Genomic DNA, 21,574 nt, shown 5'->3' with positions numbered 1-21,574 from the left:
AATCTGCTGGAAGCTGGGAAGCTGCTGGGTAGCTGGGAAGCTGCTGGGTAGCTGGAACACTCCCTTGAGCACAGTCAGATGACCTTACCATTGCCCTACTCTATTGACAACAACATGACTAATTCATTATTTAGCTCTTAGCCATGCCCTTACCAGGACATGTGTAGATGCATATTTTTAACCACAGTTCAAGCCAGGCTGCTGTCATGGTTTAAGTTAATTAATAGCAAACCAGCAATAGCCCCAGGGGGTAATTAGATGTGAGTGGAAATCCTCTCCCTTTCAAGCTTCCTCCAGATTTCATCACAGATGTATAATCCTGTTCCTTAAAAGCCGCAGCAGGAGCTGTGTTTGGGCATTTCTCTGATCAGCACGTCCTGTACCCTCCGTTCTGCTGCTTCTGCCACCCCAATAGGAGATTTCCTGCCTCCCTGCAGACAGTGATGAACTTCCCTTACATGAACTAGGTAGTGGCTGGAGATGCACATCGTCTTAGCAGCCCTTTGAAGCAAGAAGCACATCTAGCTGGTGTTGCTGATTTAGTGCATAACACCATATGCACCTGCAGTGCTATATTAATAACAAGCGTCTTCCAAGTGAAGTCCTTGCCTCCCCCTTCAGTGCCTAGTTTTGCTACACAATGCTATCTAAAAGATTAATTTCTTCCCACGGGCAGCATGTATTGGAGATATTTAAATAGCAAACATGCACTCTGTCAGGTTCTGGATGGAAAGCTGAAATACGGATTTCTAGCTTTTTTTCCACATTCAGCTACAGCACCAGGAAACTGAGAAACCAAGAGAGAAAACTAAATGGTCTACAGGAATTTTACTTTATTCTAGTTTGTTTTAACTGTATATTTTAAGAGCAGCTCTCATACTATACATTAATTTCGGTTTATTTTTAATCTATATATGTAATATATATCCCAATGCTTAAAGAGAATACAAACATTTTCCTTTGGTAGGACTTTTCCCATGCAAAGCTATTCTTTAACTTTGTTTTGGTCACTTTTTCTTGTATTCTAGATTTATAAGACAAATGAGGGCAGCTCTTTCCTTTGATGTGAAATTCATGAGTATTTCCAAAAATAATGATAATATAAAAAGTGTCTTGATTTTATATGACCCTAATATTTAGTTGCTTAACTGTCATGGAAAAAAATCTAAAACCCTAAAGTAACCATGAAAGGAAGATAGCCTGGCTGTCTAAAATTCAGGGCTTACCTTCATCTCACTGGTTTTCAGGAACATACATAGTTATTTATGGTTAATATGTGTTTTTTTTTTAACACTTTTTACATTTTTTCTCTTTTACAGTTTTATAAGCTACTACATCATAAATCCTAAGAAATATAAGAATTGCTGAATTCATTCTCTACAGTTCTTAAACAAGTTTTGCTTAATTATTAGCGAACATTTTTCATAACTTGTAAAATATGCCACTAGACTTGTTGTTGAAATTATTCAACCCTAAATATCAACAGAAATTTTAACAACAAAGACAAGTCTAATTGTAATTATTTCCATATGACCACTAAACAAGTTGTGGATTAAAGAAAATTATGCACTTATTAAATTAACTCTTGCATGCAGAGTTTTTTCTTATAAGCTAAATTTTGTAGGTCCATGGTCCCTGAAATATTTTTCTGTCTTTCATATTTTTTCCTTCCAAACCCATCTGACTTTTATTTCAAGTCACATCACATCAACACAGACTAAAAAAGCAAAGCACAAAACTGTATCACCAATTATTTTCTTCTCAACTGCCATTTAGTAACAATGAATGCTTATTTTTAAAGCACTTTGTCACCCTTAAAACCCTAAAATTAGTATGAAAGTATATATAAAAATAATAATAATAATAAATTGTTCCCAGAAAAAGTCTTTGGGTCTGTAAAGTACATACCAAATTAAACATGACTTGATATGTTTAATTAAACATGACATGATATGTTTATCTAATCAAAAGCAAGATATTTCTGTCACCTCATTATAGTTACTACTTATAATCATAAAATAAACATTATTCTAAAATGCCCTTGAATATTTTTAAACTATAATTTTAAAATGCTATCTTTCTCATGTCTGTCCCTTAATAAAAGTACTTTAATGAATGGTAGTATCATTTCTTACCTAGTTCTAATGACTAAAATCTCAAAAGCAAGTAAGAAATGAGAGTACTACACAAAGTACACTCAATACCGTGAATTATTCTGTAAGCTGTTGCTTGTTCTGGAAATAATTTTAAATTGTGCAATTGCTGATGCCAGAAGACCATCTCAGATTATCTGTACCACCATGTTTCTTAGTTTTGCAATAACTGATTTCCTTATTTCCTTACTATTTGCATGTACACCAAACAATAATGTACTCTGAACAGGAACATGCAGAGCCTATTAATGAACAACATAAAGCTGTCTGCTGCTTGTTCATCTTGAGGACAGTGCAAGAACTGTAGTCAGCAAATGTAATTCATTGCAGGTGGATAATTTTTTTAATGATGTCAAATAATTTTTTAATAAAAAGAATCTAAAACCACATTACAAGATCCAAAATACTACATATGGGCCTAATTTCCACCTAGATATCTAAACTCAGAGAATCAAATTAGAAAGCACTTACTTTGCTCTTCCACATCTTGAATCAACTCATGTACCTGCATTTTTTCAGTGAAACCTGTTTTGTGTCTGCAAAGCTGGGCTTTTGCACACACCAAAAGAATCTGTTGCTTAGGCTGATGAAACCTATGTCCTGCTTACAGTTTTGTAATTTGAAAACTAGGTGATTCTTACAGTTACATCCCTTGAACATCAGGAATTTGCTGCATTCTGGGTGCCAATTCTGACAGCAGAGGAGTCAGCAGTCCTGCTCACTATCATTTAAAACAAACAGTAGATGAGGGATGATGTTTAATGGTTTCAGACGTAAAGTGTGATTTAGTTCCTCTGACCTGTCAGTTTGTAGGATACTGTCCTAATCAGCCAGTGATACACTAGACAGAGGGAGACCTTTCTACTGTTCTTTGTTGCAGCTGCACAATTCTACAGACAGGGATGCAGAGAAATCCAAAATCAGAGAGGAGATATCTGCAGAAGCATGATTTCATACCTTGGCAAATGAGCTCTCGGAGAAGAATGGTTCCTGTCCTCCGTGGTACTTCTGTGGTTTTACCAATGGAAATATAAATATAATATAATGATATAAAAACAAACAAACAAACAGAACAGGTACTAGAAGCCCCTCATACCCCTTTCCCCAGGACTCCTCTTCCTGTTTATACTGAGCAAGTTTTGCAGAGAGAGACAGAAGGTGCCTCCTGCCAGAACACTGCAAAGCCTCCCAGCTTGAGCTCTTGGTACGATCTACAAGTTCATCGGTTTCCTCTTCCTCCCTCCTCCAGAACTGAACTGGGATCCAACTTTCTTGCTTCTTAACCAAATGTTCCCAGTAACCCAAACAGAGAACATCAGTGTGACCTCCTTCACCTGTGTCGTGGTAGGAAAGGTAATCTAGAGGTCACCATATGGTTTTATTGTCAACATGAACCAGGGACATCCTAGCACTGCAGGTTCACTTAATCAGAGCACCAAGTCAGACAGTAAATCCACTCGGTGAGGCTCAGATGGTGCTTCAATTGCACCATTCTCTGAAACAGGTCCATTAATTTGGCACAGGCCTTGTCGTCATTGTCCTGCCTGAAACTCATTTAACATAGAAAATATCCTAAATTCCACCCCAGATCATGAAGTCTTTCTTTTAGACCTGCTCTTTTTTTCAGACTTTCTAAACTTCAAACTACACACAAACCATTGTTACACAGTTTCATTACCTCATATTTCCAGATGATATAATTGGAGTTGTTCTGTGGAGTGTACTTGTAATAATTCCTTGTGTCTGAGTCCCAGTACCTGAAGTGCAACCCTTTTAAACAGTATGAACAAGTTTTACCACAGACAATGACTCAGGACATGGTGTGCAGAGCTTCCCACATCAAAAACACCAACCACTCTGAAAGACTGGAGTTATTTTCACTAATTGCCAGATTAGTCAAGATACTTTATCAGTGACTCCTCACATTTAACAGAAAAATTCCATGCTCAGCAAGACTTCTCATATTATAATCCTGCCTTGCTCCTAAATTTGGCAACTAAACAACTTCCCTGTCTGTGTTGTACAGACAAACGGAACACTTTAATTGTGTAAGGGAATTGAAACGTAGACTTAGACCTCCCTGGTTTTATGTTCAATCTTTTTAAATAGAAGCGTATTATTTATGAAAATGAAAATATTTCATTAACAGAAAATGCAAGTACTTCTAGTCCAAAACAACAACAAAAAAACATTTTATTAGCTGGAAATTGCTAGATCAATGACCAGGTTACAAATACACCTACAAAAAAAAAAAAAAAAAAAAAAAAACAGCAATACTCAACAGCCCTTTCCAAGAAAAATAAAAAGGAACCCAGATTAACCCAGATATTAACAGGCATAATGATTTCAGAATCCTTTATGCAGTAAATACATGGTGTAGCTGGTAGGTTTCCACAAGGAGAGGTAGTGCACAACTGTCCAGTCATCAAGTGGAAAACCCACCCCAAAACAGGCGATATTGCCTGCAGGGAGAGAGATGAGTGGCAGCATGAAGTGACCAGCAAGGCTCCCTGCAACTGCAGCAGCTATTTTCTTTGGCATTATGAGTGTCATTTAGATAACACAAATATAACTATCCCATTACTCCCCCAGAACATGCTCATAGCTGAACCATTGAGGAACTGGCAAATTGCTTTAAATTTGCTTTGCTGAGAGCTTATTGCTCACAAGGGACTGGTTCTTCCTCTATGATTCCAGCTGTTAAATTGCCTTCAAGGACACTTTTCCACACAAGCATTTGCTGCAGTGACTTTAAACGAGTGGTGAAGTGATGTGGAGACTGTTGCTGCAGTTCAAACTATGTAAAATCTGGAAAAATCCCATTTTAAAAACTCTTTCATACTTGGAAAGTCAGGAAGTAGGAGTACATTCTTTACTTTTCAGTCTTTTTGAGTGTACTTTACAAACAATCTTATCACTCAGAGCATAAATTCATCCCCTCAAATAGAGGACCATATTTTTAACAATAAAGAATGTCTGACTGTGACTCTTCTGAAAAGCTGAAAGGGCTGTGTTATCTCCTAACAGGTGGTATGTGGGTACTATCATGAATTAATGATATGGTATGTGGGTACTATTATGAATTAATGTGGATACATCATGAATTAATAGAGTATTTGATTCTTGGAAAAGCAAGGAGAGGGGTTAGCAGAACTGCCACCCTGGACTTCTGGAGGACAGACTTTGGCCTGTTTACGAGACTGATTGGTGGAGTCCTTTGGGAGTCAGTCCTGAAGGGCAAAGGAGTCCAGGAAGTCTCTGGACACTCTTCAAGAAAGAAATCCTAAAGGCACAAAAGCAGGCTGTCCCCATGTACCACGCCCATGACGAAGAAAACTGACATGGTTGAAGAGAGCTTTGTCTAGAGCTCAGGAAGAAAAAGAAGGTTTATGACGTTTGGAAGAAGGGGCAAGTCACTCAGGAAGACTACAGAGTTGTCGTGTGAGGCTGTGCAGGGAGAAAATTAGAAGGGCTAAAGCCCAGCTGGAGCTGTAACTGGCTACTGCGGTTAAAGATAATAAAAAATATTTTTATAAATACATAAACAAGACGATGAGATCTAGGGAGAATCTCCATCCTTTATTGGATGTGAGGGGAAACACAGTGACAAGAGATGATGAAAAGGCTGAGGTACTTAGTGCCTTCTTTGCCTCAGTCTTTAGCAGCAAGACCAGTTGTTCTCCAGGTACAACTAGCCCCCAAAGCTGGTAGATCAGGGGAGCAGAATGAAGCCCTCATAATCAGTGAGGAAATGGTTAGTGATCTGCTAAACCACTTAGATGTAAGCACGTCTATGGGGCCAGATGGGATCCTCATGAGTGTACTGAGGGATTTGGCGGAAGTCCTCATTAAGCTGTTTTCCATCATTTATCAGCACTCCTGGCTATCAGAGAGGGCCCAGTTGAATGGCGGCCTGCTATTCTGACTTCAGGGAGCTCATGGAGCAGACTGAGTGCCATCACGTGGCACCTACAGGACAACCATGTGATTGGGTCCAGTCAGCATAGGTTTATGAAAAGCAGGTCCTGCTTAAAGAACCTGATTTCTTTCTGTGACAAGGTGACACGCTCACTGTATGAGGGAAATGCTGTGGATGTGGTCTACCTAGGCTTCATTAAGGCTTTTCACACTGTTTCCCACAACATTCTCCTGGTGAGGCTGTCTGTTCATGGCTTGGATGGACGTATGCTTTGTTGCGTAAAAAAATGTGTGGGTGGCTGGGCCCAAAGACAGTTGGTGAATGGAGATAAATCCAGCTGCAGGCCAGTCACTAGTGGTGTCCCCAGGTCTCAGTAATGGGGCCAATTCTCTTCAATATCTTTATCAATGATCTGGATGAGGTGATTGAGTACATCCTTAGTAAGTTTGCAGAAAACACCAAGTTAGGCACAAGTGTTGATCTGTTCAAGGGTAGAAAGTCTCTACAGAGGGATCTGGATAGGCTGGACTGATGGGCCAAGGCCATCTGTATGAGATTCAACATGGCTAAGTGCCAGGTCCTGCACTTGGGGCACAATAACCCCATGCAACACTACAGGTTGGGGGAAGAGTGGCTGAAAAGCTGCCTGACGGAAAGGGGCCTGGGGGTATTTGTCAATAGTCAGCTGAATATGAGCCAGCAGTGTGCTCGGGTGGCCAAGAAGGCCAACAGCACCCTGGCTTGTATCAGACATAGTGTGACCAGCATGACCAGGCAAGTGATTGTCCCTCTGTACCCCTCTCTAGTGAGGCCGCACCTTGAGTACTGTGTTCAGTTTTGGGTCCTTCACTACAAGAAGGACATCGAGGTGCTGGAGCGTGTCCAAAGAAGGGCAATGAAGCTGGTGAAGGGTCTGGAACACAAGTCTTATGAGGAGCAGCTGAGGGAGCAGGGGTTGTTTAGCATGGAGAAAAGAAGGCTAAGGGGAGACCTTATTGTACCCTACAATTACCTTAAAGGAGCCTATCACGAGGTGGGAATCAGGCTCTTCTCCCAAGCACCAAGTGATACGATAAGGGGAAATGGCCTTAAGTTGCACCAGGAGAGGTTTAGGTTTGATATTAGGAGAAAATTCTTCACTGAAAGAATTGTGAAGCATTGGAACAGGTTGCCCAGGGAAGTGGTTGAGTCACCGTCTCTGGAGATCTTTAAAAAACATGTAGATATAGTGACATGGTTTAATGGTGAACTTGTCAGTGCTAAGTTGAAGGTCGAACCTGATGATCTTTCCAACCTAAATGATTCTGTGCTATGGTAATTGACTCCTGGGCATTCATTCATTACAGAGGCAACACCAAAACAACCCTGTAACCATCTTTCTCCACATGCCCCAGCTATCGACACACTGAAAGAATCCAACTTCAATGGGAAAAAAAATAAGCTAATACAAACCTTGTTTTGCAAAGAAGTGAAGATTAAAGTCAGAGATGAAACTATACTTCTATATAAAAACAACAACAACAACAAAGTTGAACAAAACCAAAAATGCAAAATGCAGACCCTCAACATGTGGATATATTCTTGTGTTTGCAAGTGGCCATTACTCATTTGGAAGAGGAAGGTGAACTATTTGGAACTTAAAATTCTCATGGTACTTTTACACTGAATTCAATATTATATTTTACTGGCAAAAATAAAGGGTAATCTATTTAGAACAGACTTTTAAAAGATTAAACATCATTAGAATAAATGACTACCCACATGTAACATAAAATTGATACCCTAGTGCTATGTAAACACTAATGTTCATCAGTGCCTGAGATAGGAAGGTGAGGAGGTAATGCCCCCAGGCATCAGTGTCATGGTCCTAACACTAGTCATGCATTCATTATGTTGATGAGCCATTAGTATGTAATGCTTTACAGGCATCACAAATCGGACTAGAAACCTGAGATGTGCAAGGAAAAGAGCACAATGCACCTTGGAAAACCTTTTCCTGAGATCCGCAAATTTCACAGGTGCCCAGCACTGATTTCTCCACCAGTTTGCCCTCCAAACACCTTATGATCCCATAAGTAATGAAAAGCACATCCATTGGCCAGGGAGCATGTTGAAGAAAAGTCAAACCTATGGAAAACAGTGTTGTTCCTATATAAAATGTTAACATTTTTAGGTCCGCAGCTTGGAGGTAGAAGTAAGAAAAGACTGAAAGTAACTTTTCACTTTTGTTCTTGCCACAGTAGGGTATATCTGGCTAAACCATTAGGCAACACATTAGTACAATATTCAGCAAAGATTACCATCAGGGGTACCTCATTTGTGCATTCAATTGCTAAATAGCTCCTTCCAGTCAGCCATATGGACATCCTACCATGTTTATGTAATTTAGGCACAAATACACAGTCTTAGTGTGAGTCACCACAGTCTCTCCAATGTGTTATGAAATTCTTTGACTTTAGTCCCCAGCTATAAAACAAAGCTAATACTTTGCTTTCAATCAGCAGCTTTGATTTCCAAGATCACTAAGAGGTGCCCTCTTGCCTTCAGCATGGCCCCTCCAAAGTGGGGACCTCAGATGTCACTGAGCTGTCTGCCACTTCCAGAAACAGCCTGAAGACATTGCAGTTTCATAGGAAAGTCAAGTAAGCTTCAGTTGTCCCTTAAGAATCCTCTGATATGAGGTATCTCCTGAAATGTTATGCTCCTTCCCAAGAGAATGCAGACCATGATGGGCTGTGTAGGAGGCAGTGGAACAGCATCAGCTTAAATAAGCCAAGGCCTGATTCTTTGTAACAGGGTTTCCATTGTTTTTCTCTTTCTTCTTTGTAGTTTCCCAGAGCAGCAAGCTCAACACCACTCTGAAATAGTCACTTATCAGAGCCCCTCGGCTCTGATGCTTGTAGAAAGCTGCCAATAACCTCTGAAGAGTTTATTGTAAGCAGACAGAAATTCTGCCCTGCAGCTCTGAGTGCCCTTACCTTTCTGCATCGCACTCCGGAGGGCACGCAAATTGCTGCTGACCTTCCTGAGCTGGACTGGGACTAAGAGCAATTTAGCTGCTTTGGGGGTAGCACAAAAGCCCAAGCTAATCATATCGGAAAATGTAGCACACAGGGCCAGTGACACAGTGATACAGCAAAAATTAGGGACCATGGTGTATCCAGGGTTCTTCAGACAACCATCCTGAGTGTCTCTGCACTGCATTCAGAACCTGTACAGACAGCTTTATCCCCCAGCTAGGCAGTCTGGCTGTCAGAGTTGACTGTATTCATACTCTGAAGATAAAGATAATCCTTTTGCTAAACTTCATACACTTTAAAATAAATTAGTAGGAGTACTTTCATCTCTGGTAATGATTTGTAGTTGAGATTAACGGCCTGATTTTTAAAAGTACTTGCCAGTAACCATGAGCTCTCTTTATTTACAACAATGTGTGAGCTTCCTGAATAGATGGAGAGGCTGGCTGGATTGCACCTCTTAACAGTAACAAACATCCTTGGCTTCCTCACCCATAAATATTCTTCACTCAATATGGGCACATGATCACACACTGACTTGCAGATCAGTGTTACTGTCTTATTGATTCTTTTTAAATATGTCATTACATTTTAGAACAACGAAATTTTCTTCTTCTCAATTTCTTGGGCAATATGAGTGTATAATCAATCATTTTTACTGTTACTGCTTAGGTGCTTTCTTCAGGTTTCTTCTTGTAGGATCAAATGTTTCATAGAGAAGTGTGATGTTTTTATATCTAAATGCTATCTGTTTTTTTAAAAACCGGGAAGCTCAGTCTCACTCTGCTATTGGATGCAGAAGAGATAAACCTCAGCCAGTAAACTCAGAAAAGATTATAAACTTCTCCCTCCAAAAAAGGGTAGTAGCAATACTCAGGAGTGTTATTTCAACATGATTATAAAGATGAAGACTATATTTCATTATTTTTAATACCCTTTTTCAGATCCATTTTCAATTTTCCTGAAAAAACAAAAGCAGTATGGTGCTACAAAATCGACATTTTTATATATCAGCTTGCTACATACCACTGCTCCCAGATTGCTGCAGTAATTACCTTTATGACATTACAAGTGCCAATTTAGGATGAAAGCAAAATGTAGCTAGGAGCAAGAGGATTTGAAAAATAAAGATTTAGGATCCACCTCTGATACTTTTTCTATTCCTTGACCAAGAATCTTTCCTTTATACAAATTTATATATCCCCTGCTTATATATATATGAAATTGTTAAATATCTATTGCAGTCAAGTTCTGGGTCGTCATATGTTTAAGAAGGCATTACTGAAGAACCATAAGAAGGACCCAAGACTCTGTGAATCAAATCAGTAAAAAAAATAATAAAATAAAAAGGTAAAAAAACAAGTAAATTAATTGTGTAACATAATTCCTGCTTTACTTGGACATTTTCAGGGAGTTTGCACTACACTCTTTATTGAAAGTAGGTAACTGAAGCATGCATGCTGTTAGACAGCGTATATGGTAGGGTGAATATTTTGGCAGCCCCAGAGAAGCCAAATGGAAACTTCAGGAGCCACAAATTGTCAAATAAATATATTGCCAGAACATTCAAGCAGAAGTGAACAATTAACAAGTTACAATTAACAAGTTATCAGACCTCAAAGTGTTGCAAGTATTTGTTTATGTGGCATCCCACCGATGTAAAGACAGCAGTTGTGTTTCCTGAGGACAACTGTTTCAAAGTGATGGCAGCACTGCAGAGTCATGGGAACACTGTGGAGCCCTGAAGGACCAGCAATGTAATGATTTTAAATGTAATCATTAAGTTTAGAAAGCTAGGGACACTAAGTCAATTTTCTGGTAAATTCTATGCCTTCAAGACTACAAGTCACACATTAAATTTATCACATTACATTTCTTTGAGGAAGTACCTGCTTGAGGGAAACAAGTTGGCAAGGAGAATCTTAGAGGAGAATCTCAGAGTTGATGATTTAGGCTTCATTCCTGGGGGTGGAAAAAAATTAAATAAACATGGACAAGTGTTTTAGACCAACAGTCCAAGAGCCTTATATTCTGTTTCAGGACATCCATAAAGCAGTACTACTAGAGGAAGGACTGACATAGGGGTGGAAGACTAGACACACAAATAAGCTGTACTTTTAGAATGTCTTTCTTACTCAACCAGGCTAGAAATACAACTCAGTTGTACACAAACCTCTGAGTTTCTTTTTGTGTCAATATTTATTTAATAGGTACAATGTCTGTCTGCAACCAGGATGATGCCTTGTTACTCATTTACTTACCTTAGTGTTCATTGAATCATCTCCCATTATATAAAACCTAGGAAGTTTTTCATTAAAAATCCCAAATCTTAGGAGACAACACCAATAAAAATAGACTTTTTAGACTCTTCTATGATGTTTTTGAGCAGAAGGCAAAAGCTTCCACAAAATCACTCGGCACAGCTTTCGTTCATCTTTTTCAAAGCATTTTACAGCTCTGTGGGCTATGTGAAGCATTTTCATGGTATCTGCCATCTCCTGTACAGCAGGTCATTTGGGGAGGCCCTGTGAAAAGTGCATTGTAATTGTGAAAGGAAGATGTCATAAAACTGTGAAAGTAGATCCCTTCTTTTAAATCCATGTAAATACAAATCTCAGCTTATTTTTTTAGTAGACAAAGCGTACTTGTAAAATTTGGGCCTGAAAACATACTGCAACAAAGTAAAAGAAACATAAGCTAAAGGTTGAAATTTGGCCCTCCTGTTAGAAAAAGATTGGCAAGACTGAAAAGACCATAAAATGGAGCCTGAGATGGAAGGGGAGAGACACTCCAAAGACATCTGGCAGCACAGGTGAGTCTGGGGCTGTGGGGACACTGGGCAGGGGCCAGCGGGGCCTGATGCTTTCTTGGCTGATACATGTCCAGTGCATTGTTGTGAGCACGTGCTCCCAGTAATGAGTGATAAATCGGATAAAGAGAGATATAAGTAATGGCCAAACACAAAGCCTTTAGGCACTCCATCTGGTAGGCAAAGTAGAGATTGACGAGCTTCATTAAATGACCAATTTTAGCATACTCCAATGGGGAAAAGCACACTATGCCTAGGGGCTGCAGACAGATGGGCAAGCAGGGGCGCGAAGGTGAGGAGCTGAATTAAAACAATCCTGAGATTAATAGTAACACAAGAAATGCCCTGACGGGCATCTAGCTGTTTCCATTACCAGCTGTATTCCTTGCAAGAAGGCAGGACCAGGCAGAATGCCATTTCATTCCTGGTTACTTTCTACATCAGAACAAAACCCTGATACTCTTCAGTGCTTTCAAGAAATATCCATCTTTGTATTTAAAAAGGGAGGTTTTTGTATTATTCTCCTTCTCTCTCTGCATCTCTGTCTCTCTCCTTTCAAATAAAAATTGCTAGCATAATGCTGGTCTCAGAATTCTTGCCAGAAAGATAAAAAGAAGTTGAAGTCATTGTGTCTTCATGAAAAGCTTTAGCTAAGTGGTGTGTTCCAGCAAAAATACATTTCTCTGAAAATGTTGTAATTGACTCAATTTTTCTTCATCTGTCCAAAATACAATGGATGGCTTTGACTGACTCTGCTCCCAGAACACAGCAGCGAGGGAGGAACTACCCTGACAAGGAGTGGAGGCAGGTCTCAGTCAACTGGAAAGGGCCATAGCAAAGTTCAGGACCTTCACTGAGACAAGAAGGGGTGAGAAGAAAGGTGAGAGCCTCTGTGGAAATCTCAGTGAAGACCCAGCTCTAAGATAGCTTAGAGAAAAGTTTATATTTGTCAGCAAAATTTTGCCTTTAAATATTGTGGCACAAGCTAGAAATAAAGGCAAGGCAAAGACAACAGAACTCTCTCCATTGCATGCAAACATGTCATGCTGTATTTTCACATACTCATAACTAACTCATCTAAGACACAATTCAACCGTGTAAAGAATTTTCAGGAAAGTCATAAGAGACTTAGTTTTGAATGATAGTTTGAGCTCCTTTTTCAATGGCCAAAACAAGAATGCATTTTTAAAAGGTTTTAAAAGGGGCCCAATGCTGTAATCACTTAGTTATTAAAATCATAGGCTTTGACTCTAATGAAAGCAGAAATTATCCTTAAGTGAATGATTAAAATTAAATGATGAGTTAACGGTACTTACAGACTCTATTATTACTTTCAGTGGGAAGAATAAGAATTCACAAGATTGGATGGCTGCAAATCTGTCATTGAAAAATTTTCCTTTCTTCTCCACCAAAACAAAACACAAAACAAAACAAAAAACATCCTTAAGGTTTCCCTGTGAAAGAACTCTGGTACAGAGTGAAAAAGAACAATTTTTCACGTCTACTTTATATAGAAACACCTATTCAATGGTTTAAGCTGGCAAGACCACATCCATTTCAGAAGCTTATTTGCCAAAGTGAGTTTTTTCTCTTACAATTTCTTACTAGAACGCTCTTTTGAGAAGATATTTTATGAGGGGCATTTCCAGACCTGCTTGTCTTTTTGCTGTTGCTTTGGCTGCAGCACCTGCCAGTAACATTTCATCTTCAAGTTTTCCACATCGTTTGCTGCTATTCTTGTCTTATGGTAAAGAAGATCCAAAGGTAAAGGAAAAAAAAAAAAAAAAAAAAAAGCAAAACACATTACTTACAAGAGCTCACACAGTCTTCCAGCTTCTAATTTTAGAAGCAAACCCTAAAAAAAATAGCTTTGCATTACTGGTGCTAGGGAATCCGGGACAAGCCAGTGTTTTTGTGCTCTCAGGAATGGGGTGGAGGCAATGAGGTTAAAAAAAAAAAAAAAAAAAAAAAAGAGAGAGATTGGCATTTCAACAGACACATCTTGACATCCACAAAAATTATATTTCTTGCAGGTACAGTCCTTTGTACTTAGGATGCCATGCGTATGGCAGCTGCAACAGATCTCCCTCTTCATCTCTCTCTGTGTGCTACAGGATGTCATAACAGTCCTCATTTTCAGCCTCATTCAGAGCATCCCGGCTGCCTGGACATATACTAAGACCAGTGGATCTGAAGCTCTCCCCTGGGGATTTAGAGGTGCAGAGCTTCACTGCTATCATACCCCAGTTGTCCCTGTTACATCTCCATCACTTGCAGCTAGGTCTGGATTGCCATGTAGATGCGTGTTGAAATCAGAATCTTGTAGAGGTGGAGTAGAGTTAAAGATTTTATTACATTATTTTATTAATTTATTACATTATTTAATGAAAAATACTTGCATTTTTTAAATAAATAAAGCAGCCATTGTGGTTTGAGATTTATGATATTATACAACAGGGGTGATGAGGACAATCAAATCTGGTGTGATGAAGGACCTGGTTCTCTAGAAGCAGCCAGCTGTTGTGGAAAGAGTGGGTGCTCCACAATGACACCTTGAGGTTCCCAGCAATTGCTGAGAACATGCTCAGAAATTCCCAGTACTGAGCAGTAGAAGAGTTGTTCTTGCTAGGTACCTGCACAGGAATAGCTACAAGTAGTCTGGCAGCACTTAGACATTGAAATACTGTGTTGAGCAAGAGCCTCATCAAATCCTCACAGGAAAATAAATAAATAAATAAATAAATCTGGAAAGCTTTTAGAGCTCACAGGAAGACCCATGACTTGGGAATTGTCCATTTGTTCTAGGTATTCCAGAAAAGCATCAAACTTCATTCTCTTGAGGCTGTAATTCTTCTAATAGCCAGTAATTCATATTTAAAGACATTGCTCATTATCCTTTGGCTGAGTGCAAATATAAGTCCCTTTCTTTTTCTTTTTTCTTTTTTTCTTCTGTATCATGCATAATAGAGCTGAATTTCCTAGGCCTTACTACAGGGAAAAAAAAATGGTCTGTTTAATAATAGATTATTCAAAATTTTGAGAAAAAAACAAGATTTTTTATTTTAATGCTTATAATAATGTGAACTTTGATTAGGTCTTTGGAAAAAATCTGAAGTGCTATCTGAAATGAAGAAATTCAATACTAAAAAATAAATATACATATAAAGTGATCTTGGGCTGATGAAGTTAGCCATACAGTGGCAGTAGCTACAAAAAGACTGACATAATTTTGTGGTATGTAAAAAGAAGCAAAAACTAATAGCTGCTCTACAAAAGCTTTTATCCAACCACCCCATTAAAAAGCATTCAGTTTGAGGCATCACATTTGAGCAGAACATAGTGAAAGATACTTGCAGAATTAATTTACCATTTCCAGGCATTCCATATCAATACTTAGTGGACAAGAAAATGAAGTTATAAGAAGTCAATACCTATTATTAGTCATTTAAAAACAACTGCTAGCCCATGTTTATTTTCTTCTTTGATACAGAACATTCGAATAGTACATGTAATATGAAATGTTGCACTCCAATCTAGAATTAAAATTGAAGCTAAACCAGATAGAAGTACTATCAACACGGAGTCATGTAGTACAGTATTATTAATATTTCAAAATACCAGACTAAAGTAAAGCTTCTTGAAGGAGTAACTTGAGTAAAGCTTCTTGAAGGAGGTGCTAAGTAAATGGAGGCAAGTTAAAGCTGTTGTCCGCTGCATAGAGGTATTACCTTAGTACTGTAATGTAAAAACCATAAATGTGAGAAGTAGAAAAATCTCAGGAAAATAAGAAAAAAGGGGGGGGGGAGGTAAAAAGAGAGAAAACGATAGCAGAATGTAAAAGATTTAACAAGAAATATGTGGCATGACAGTACTTTGACTGGTCCACTGTTAATCATCCCCTAATAACTATAATCAGCATAATTAAAAGTAACATAGTTTTTTCACCTTTCCACACTATGAAAAGTAATTTTTCAGCTAATGTGGGAACCACAGAACAGGCAATGCTAAATTGGTCTGTTGGCCTTTGATTCTGAGTACAAATTTTCTGAATCAAGCCTGATTTTTAGGAGCATTTCAAGAGAGCTTGAGAGCTATAATCAGTAAAATAATCGGATCTAAAAAGCCTGGTTTCATACATTTAATACATTCAGGCCACTTTGTCCTAAAAATTACAAGCTTTAGAGATTCAAACACTTGTGTCTAGTGAGAAGCTGGTAGAATCAATACGGATCTGATTTTACTTTGCCAAGTAACAAATGTTCAGAAAAAATAAGTTCTAAATCATAATTTGATTTACATCACAGTGAGCTTAAGCAAACTGTTGTACTGGTTGCAATCAAAAAGACCACAATTTAGGACATTGAATTTTTTTAATTTGTTACAGATTGAGATCAAGAATGAATTCTCTCAGTAATTCACTGTGCTCTAAAGGCAGAAGGTAAATTTTCATTGCTAACACTAATTTTGGGCTTCAATGATAGAAGAAATGGCAATGCTGGTTGTAAGGAACTAGGATAGACCTTACCTTTAATGATCCCTTTATGAAAGTGTGATTCAAAATATTCACACAGTTTCCTAAGAAATCTCTTCTTTGGTTGTATCTGGGGCACAAAATCTGCCTTTATAAAAACTGAGGTATTTTCTTGACATTAGAGTGTGCCTTATTTTTCCATATTAACTAGAGGTTAGGGTACTTCTGAAAAAGCTATTTTCTCTACTATGTGAGTTCAAATCTCTCTATCAGCTCTCCAGCTGGGAGGAGAGTAATCTATCCCACCTGGAGATGTCCTTGTTCATGCTGAAGTTGGGCCTCAGTGCAGAAAGCAAGTCTAGAAGGTGGGCTAAGTCAGGATGGCTTCACAGACATCTATAGTTCACAAAGCAAATATATTTTGTGAGAGAAAAAAAAATCCTAGTGAGCTCATACTACAGACGGGTCAAATAAAGTCAACGTCCACTTTCTACATGTTCTGTGTAATATTTTAGAAAGGGGTTTATGCTGTTGCAGAAGGCATGCCTGAGGCAGAAGATGGTAAATAGGTCTGTGAGGTGATGAATCAAACTCTCAGGCAGCATGATCTAAGGTCGCTGAATGCAAGCCAGGTATGGATCTGGGTTTAAGTCCTAATTGCAAGAAAGTTTTACTGCAGTGTGCCTTGAGTCTTTTTACACATTCTCTTTAGTGGAACTAATAGAAAAGGGTTGGGTTGCCTGTTTATAAAAGACCTAAGCCCACAGACCCTCAAGACATTGAAAGGTTCAGTGTACTGCCCCTTTGGCAGGAAATCCTGCAGCTGCGTTTGCCTGCTGCTTTGTTTGGGTCAACGAGCCCTGTCTGTTATCAAAGGAGAGGCATATGGAGGAGAGAGATGGAAGTCAAATCAGTGTAAAGCCTGATATTACACCTGGACAAGAGACAGGAGTGTGCTCACTTCTTATCGTTCATAGGCGCTGTCTTTTAAGTTTCCTTTCTTTTCCTGCTTTCCTAAAGAGAGTGTACATTTATTCCCCCTTTTATCGATATGTGTCCTGTACACTTGGCAAGAAGCTCTGATCATCACCCAGATGGGTCAGAGCCAGCTATCTGCTCCTCTAGTACAAAGCAAAGACACTCTTTGTTCTCAGTCCAGTAATATAGGCATTTTCAAATGATGTAGGAAAGCAAGAACAGGCTACAGTAATTTTCAGAGGCAGGAAAGATGCTAGAAGAGTGAGCTCCACAGCTACATTTCATGGCAGTCCTGTTGTGAGCCTCAGAGATTGTCACTTAGGAGGAAGCTCCTATTTCCCTGCACTGCTGGATACAATCTACAGGAATCTTCTACTAGCAGGTTTGTTTGTTTAACTTTTTTCAATACAGCTCTTAATTGGTGAAACCCTTATTGTGCCACTCATTTGACAAAACACTTTTGCACAGTTTTGTAATAGCATTCACTATTCACCGCAGAAGGTAAGCTCTCTGATATCATACACAATTTATCAGGACAGACACTATATTTCCTAGCTCACAACTCTGCCCCAGCTCTTTCCTCAAATTCTTTCCTATGTCATTTCCTCCTGCTCCAGAGTCTCTTCCTCCCTCTCTTGACTTCTCCCATAGTGCTTTCATTGCCTGAAATACCCTTTCAGATACATGGTAAAAGACAGTTGCTTTGTCTCCATTTAATTCCTATCAAACAGACAGGGCTTATACATTTACTGCAGAAATGCTGCACAACCTTCATTTCAAAGAAAGGCAAAAGCCATTACTCCCTGGCTAAGCTCCTTTTCAGGTAGACAGCTCTGTGTTGCTGTTTGTCTTGTCCATTGCTGACAAACTGGGATTGAACGTTCCCTTCCTGCCCATAATGTCAGCACTGAATCACATCTGGAAGCACCATGCTGATTGTATTTTAGTTTATTTTCCTATAGGAGAAAGCACAGTTTGTTACATATTTGTTTTGTAAATTCCATTTCCATTTTAATTAGAAGACAAGTTCCTGCAATTTCCATCATAATTACCATAATCTGTTTAGAGCCAATATGATGAGTACAGACAGGAGAAGCAGCTGTGGTACGTTTGTTTTATGCTGGGTGGAAATCTTTAAACAGATAAGTATTGGAAATAGTTCTACAATCACTCTTTTTGAGACAATATCCATGTGCAGGAGTTACTTGATGGATGGTGTATAGTAGAATCTACGTAGCAGGGAAGAAACAGTTTAAAATGTGTCTCTGGATATATAACAAAGATTATAAGCAGCACTTATTTTTCTGGTTTTGTTGTTTATGGAGGAGATGATATTGAGGATGCTTACATTTTCTTGGGAAATGACTTATATGGATAGGCACATATTATGGATTTATTCACTATTGAATTTTATGCCTGTGTAACTCAATTGAGTCCAGAGTTAGAGCAATACAGCAGTAAATCAGACTCTATTATTCTTAGCTACATATATGGAATCACAAGCTAAATTCACTGTGATATAACCATGAAGATGTGTGTTGGAGGATGCTTTAAAGAAGCCCTTCAGAAAGCACCATCAATCTTTCTGATTGTACTCACCTCTGCTCGACAGCACACTGCAGCCAAAGGAGAGTTTCAGTGGGTACTTCTGAAAAACATCCTTGCCTCCTTAGAGCAGAGAAACTGCTGCAGAAAATGTGGGAGCTCTCCCTGCTCTCGCTCACCTATACTGGCTTCACTCTTCATCAACATCACAGAACTCAGCTGTAAAACTGATCTGGATGAAAGCAGTGTAACAAAACTAATGTCAGGACAATGTCAGGAAAGTGGGGGATGGTCTTATTTTATGAAATCTCTAGGCAAATTCGTAGCCTCCTTTCCCTCATGCTCTCACACCCACGTACTTACAAGCCCCAAAGTGTGTGTGCCCCGGTGGTCTGTCAGGATGAGTTGTGTGCAATAAAGAGGACAAGAGGCTCTGGCTGTTGAGCCTTTACACCTTTTCAGTTCCTCTTGACTGAAGATGACAAACCAGCTGTCAGACAAATCTTCTGTATTCTTTAGGAGTTGCAGATTTTGCAGGGTGGCCCTTTGCTTCAGAATTGCACATGCTTCAGACTCCACAAATCTTAGGCAGGGTTGCTGCTAACCCTCTGCTCAACCTTCTTTGAAATACATTTTGTAAACATATACATCTTTATGGCTATTGTCCATTTTCCCATTGGGCTAACACAAAAAGGAATGGCATATGTGGTGTGCAGTAACCTTGTTGCCCCCATCCTGTGGTCAGACACCAGGGTCTTCCCCTAACAATACAACTCTGCTGGACTCTCAGCAGTGTGCAAGCCTCTGGGGAATGAACAAATTCCATGTTCCTCAATTTGATTGACTGGGAAGAGTCAGTGCCAATAAAGGTCAGTCTTTTAACACTCACTGCAACCTTAACATTTTTTAAACTCCATCCAAACACAGTATTTCCAAGGCTTGAGCCCTTGATTTGCACTCAACTTGATTTTTAAGAAAAATGATTTTTTTTGTTTCTGCTATAAATGTATGCAACCAGAGGCAAAGAGCATTTCAGTTTTATTATTACTATTATTTTAAAGAGATTTTAATAACATTTGAGCACAAACTTAAAACAAACTAAATCTGAGGTGTTATTTATGACTTTTTAAAACGTGTTCAAATAGTCACTTCCATGGCTTGTATTTCTGGCCTTAAATTACTCTATGAATGTATTTAAGTTTTCATTGTTATTTGTTTCATGTTAGCTGCCATTTGCTAAAGTTAAATTTTAAGAAAGTTGTTTATTAATTGCATGGCAGTATGATTTTAGCAGTATCCTATTTAAAAAAAAAAAGTAAAGAAAACATTCTAAATTGCTCTGGTTACCATTTACATGATGTTTCATTGCACACACCATTTAAAGAGTCATGATTTGTTTGGAAACCTCTTTGTGCAGATGTACTGAAGCAGCTAATGTGAAGTTAACCACGTAGAAAATGATTGTTTAATAGAATAAAAGGTGTAAGGTTTTTTATCAGGATTCCTCACCAGAGAAACGTGAAGTGTCCAAAACTTTGCTTATCACTGGATGGGCTAAGTTAAATTAGCCTGGTTTTCTTACTACATAAACTAAAATCAATTTTCTATGGTTATTGATACGGGATTTGTTTACTACCAACTCACTTAGAAAGACAAATATGCTCTGCATTAGACAGAGGCAAAGAACTGCGTACTTAGTTATAAACCTTATAAAAAATATTTCAGACTAAGTATTGCCTTCTGTCCCATAGCTTTCACAAAGGCATGAAGTTGGCATTAAGTGTTGGAGCCAAGCTAACAAACTCCACAGTGTATGGGAAATGTCCCCAGCCTTGCAGAAGTCCCAGAAAGGCTGAGGTTGGAAGGGACCTCTGAAGATCATTTAGTCCAACCCCCCTGCCAAGCAGGATCACCTAGAGCACATTGTGCAGGATGGACAGGCAGTTTTGATTACTTATTGTCATAAATCTGGATCCTACCCCTGCATTTATAAATATGTGTGGGTACTATGTGTCCCAGATCTACTGATTAATTAATTTGATGATGAAGTCTATCTTGTGCACAACTTTTGACCTTGTGATGTATAGGGATAGTGATAAACTCTACCATCAGGAGAAATTAAGATATGAAGTATCTTACTGTCTGAACTTCCCTATGTATGAAGGAGGAAATAAATATAATCTATAATCCTTTAAGTAATGTAGATAAATAAAAAAGCCACAGTTTTCAGATACACTGCAAACATGCCTGTCTGCTGCCATAACACAGTAGAACATCCAAAATAAGCATCACTCTGGTTTTGACTGCATCCAGAGAAGAGGTCAAGCACGTACTTGGGTATGCATCTCAGCTAAGAGACACTCTTGGCTCCTGAGCTTCTGTAGCTTGAAGAAAAGAAAAGTCTGACTTCACCCTGAACTATGATTTTCTTGGGAAAACTATGTTGGTAAATTCCCCAACAAAAGAGTCGGAGGAACACCTGCCAAGTGTTCAGTGTGCTGCTCCCTCTGCATGATTTATCAGTCAGTTTGCTACTGTCTAAGCCCTTGACTTGGCTAGAAGCTGTAAAACATTAGCCACACCATCTGGGTCTGATGAGAATGAAGCAGAAGGCAGCATTTTCAAAATGACAGAGTCCTACCCGTTCAAATGCTCAATCACTCATACCTTTTTCAGTCTCGG

General features: G+C 38.9%; 3 long non-coding RNA genes across 3 annotated transcripts in view; 1 reads left to right on the top strand and 2 right to left on the bottom strand.

The window, feature by feature from the left end:
• Window positions 1-2,422: 2,422 nt before the first annotated feature.
• The window catches only part of LOC308176986, a 61,624-nt gene continuing 42,472 nt past the window's right edge, over window positions 2,423-21,574 (bottom strand). Inside the window, exons 5-6 of the long non-coding RNA XR_013938759.1 lie at window positions 10,979-11,051; window positions 2,423-3,161 (exon numbers count right to left, since the gene is read on the bottom strand). This is a non-coding gene — a long non-coding RNA (uncharacterized lncRNA). The remainder of the gene's footprint in view (window positions 3,162-10,978; window positions 11,052-21,574) is intronic.
• Window positions 13,686-20,824, bottom strand: LOC308177033. Its single transcript, XR_013938822.1, has 3 exons — window positions 16,424-20,824; window positions 15,517-15,633; window positions 13,686-14,886 (listed from the first exon to the last, which is right to left on the bottom strand). It is a non-coding gene; the product is annotated as an uncharacterized lncRNA (long non-coding RNA).
• LOC308177111 overlaps window positions 17,601-21,574 on the top strand; it is a 56,091-nt gene continuing 52,117 nt past the window's right edge. Inside the window, exon 1 of the long non-coding RNA XR_013938909.1 lies at window positions 17,601-17,729. This is a non-coding gene — a long non-coding RNA (uncharacterized lncRNA). The remainder of the gene's footprint in view (window positions 17,730-21,574) is intronic.

Source organism: Anser brachyrhynchus (assembly GCF_964034855.1).
Source record: "Anser brachyrhynchus genome assembly, chromosome: 1".
Lineage (NCBI taxonomy): Eukaryota > Metazoa > Chordata > Aves > Anseriformes > Anatidae > Anser > Anser brachyrhynchus.
The sequence above is the reverse complement of the archived record's forward strand: the minus strand, read 5'-3'. Positions and strand labels throughout refer to the sequence as shown.